The following is a 3056-nucleotide window of genomic DNA, read 5'->3' as shown; positions in this document are numbered from 1 at the left end:
CTAAAATGAAACCCAAATCGAAACTCCTTTTATTTAGCTCTGGTACCGTTAAGCAAGGATACAAAAAATGAAAATAAAAGGGTCCGATCCTTTTAAGGCATTCTAATAATTAGAAAGATTACTCAGAAAACCAGGTGTTTTAATCGGCGTATGCTTTCTTCGATTTTGACCCAACGCCGATTAAGATAAACGCCTTACTCTGCTTACATGACTATTGCATAATATGCTCACTGCCATAATCAGTRTAATATTGAATTATTACTGTGCATGTAAACATACCCATTGAGTAATAAACATTGATCCAACGTCTTCATACAAAACAAAAAGATATGTAGCCCACATGTTAAATTGGATCAATGATCCATACGTTTGATGCAGGAAGAAAAGAAAAACGTTGATTATAAATAGTTTTTCCTTAAACACTTTTTTTTCTCCCTTCTATACACATTATTGGAGAGATACCTGATGACAACTTTATAAACTAAGAACTACTAAAATGTTCATTTTCCATAGCCCCAGCATTTGAATATCTTTAACATCCTTTGGGCTCCCGAGTGGTGCAGTGGTCTAAGGCACTGCATCTCAGTGCAAGAGGCGTCACTGTAGTGCCTGGTTCGAATCCAGGCTGCATCACATCCGGCCGTGATTGGGAGTCCCATAGGGCGGAGCACAATTGACCCAGTGTCGTCCGGGGTAGGCCGTCATTGTAAATAAGACTTTGTTCTTAACTGACTTGACTAGTTAAATAAAGGATAAAAAAAAACACAAAATGTATTGGAAACAAATATGACATCTTATCACAATTTATTTGGACTTCTAAATTGTTACCAATAGCAGCCAAATGTCCCATACTCATTAACCGGTGTTGATTGAGTTTTGATGAGGACGAAACAACTTTCAGTAAGCGTGCATCCCAAATTATAACCCATTTCTTATATAGTACACTACTTTGACCTATGGTCTCTGGTCAAAGGTAGTGTACTACAGTGGCAAGAAAAAAGTATGTGAACCCTTTGGAATTACCTGGATTTCTGCATAAATTGGTCATAACATTTGATCTGATCTTCATCTAGGTCACAACAACAGACCAACACAGTCTGCTTCAACTAACACACAAACAATGATTCGTTTTCATGTCTTTATTGAACACACCGTGTAAACATTCACAGTGCAGGGTGGGAAAAGTATGTGAACCCTTGGATTTGATAACTAGTTGACCCTCCTTTGGCAGCAATAACCTCAACCAAATGTTTTCTGTAGTTGCGGATGAGACCTGCACAACCGTCAGGAGGAATTTTGGACCATTCCTCTTTACAAAACTGCTTCAGTTCAGCAATATTATTGGGATGTCTGGTGTGAACCACACTCGGGGTCATGCCACAGCATCTCAAATCGGGTTGAGGTCAGGACTGACTGGGTCACTGCAGAAGGTGTATTTTCTTCTGRTGAAGCCATTCTGTTGTCGATTTACTTCTGTGTTTTGGGTCGTTGTCCTGTTGCATCACCCAACTTCTGTTTAYCTTCAATTGGCGGACAGATAGCCTTACATTCTCCTGCAAAATGTATTGATCAACAGAAAAATTATTTTGCAAGTTTATGATAGCAAGCTGTCCAGGCCCTGAGGCAGCATAGCAGCCCCAAACCATGATGCTCCCTCCACCATACTTTACAGTTGGGATAAGGTTTTGATGTTGGTGCACTGTGCCTTTTTTCTCCACACATAGTGTTGTGTGTTCCTTCCAAACAATTCAACTGTAGTTTCACCTGTCCACAGAATATTTAGCCAGTAGCGCTGTGGAACATCCAGATGCTCTTTTGCAAACTTCAGARMTGCAGCAATGTTTTTTTGGACAGCAGTGGCTTCTTCCGTGGTGTCCTCTCATGAACACCATTCTTGTTTAGCATTTAACATATCGTAGACTTATCGTAGACTCAGATGTAGGCATGTTCCAGAGATTTCTGTAAGTCTTCAGCTGACAATCTAGGATTCTTCTTAACCTCATTGAACATTCTGCGCTGTGCTCTTGCAGTCATCTTTGCAGGACAGCCACTCCTAGGGAGAGTAGCAACTAGAGGTGACCGATTATGATTTTCAACGCCGATACCGATTATGGAGGACCAAAAAGCGATACCGATTAATCGGACGATATATATATATATATTTTTTTTGTAATAATGACAATTACAACAATACTGAATGAACAATGAACACTTATTTTAACTTAATATAATAGATTAATCAATTTAGTCTCAAATAAATAATGAAACATGTTCAATTTAGTTTAAATATATGCAAAACAAAGTGTTGGAGAAGAAAGTAAAAGTGCAATATGTGCCATGTAAGAAAGCTAACGTTTAAGTTCCTTGCTCAGAACATGAGAAACATATGAAAGCTGGTGGTTCCTTTAAACATGAGTCTTCAATATTCCCAGGTAAGACGTTTTAGGTTGTAGTTATTATAGGACTATTTTTTCTCTATACCATTTGTATTCATATACCTTTGATTATTGGATGTTCTAATAGATACTTTATTGCCAGCCTAATCTCGGGAGCATTGCGAAGAGCTGTGGCAAATGCAGGAAAGTGCTGTTTGAATGAATGCTACGAGCCTGCTGCTGCCTACCACCGCTCAGTCAGACTGCCCTGTCAAATCATAGACCTAATTATAATAACACACAGAAATACGAGCCTTAGGTCATTAATATGGTCAAATCCGGAAACTATCATTTCGAAAACAAAACGTTTATTCTTTCAGTGAAAACGGAACCATTCTGTATTTTATCTAATGGGTGGCATCCATAAGTCTAAATACTGCTGTTAACATTGAAGGTTGTGCAATGTATGTCATAATTATATAAAAATTCTGTCAAATTAGTTCGCAACAAGCCAGGCGACCCAAACTGCTGCATATACCCTGACTGCAAGTTAAGTGACACAATTTGCCTAGTTAATATTGCCTGCTAACATTAATTTCTTTTAACTAAATATGCATTAAAAAAAAATACTTCTGTGTATTGATTTTAAGAAAGGCATTGATGTTTATGGTTAGGTACATT

Source organism: Salvelinus sp. IW2-2015, unplaced genomic scaffold (genome assembly GCF_002910315.2).
Source record: "Salvelinus sp. IW2-2015 unplaced genomic scaffold, ASM291031v2 Un_scaffold1406, whole genome shotgun sequence".
Classification (NCBI taxonomy): Eukaryota; Metazoa; Chordata; class Actinopteri; order Salmoniformes; family Salmonidae; genus Salvelinus; species Salvelinus sp. IW2-2015.
Note: the sequence above shows the minus strand (reverse complement) of the source record.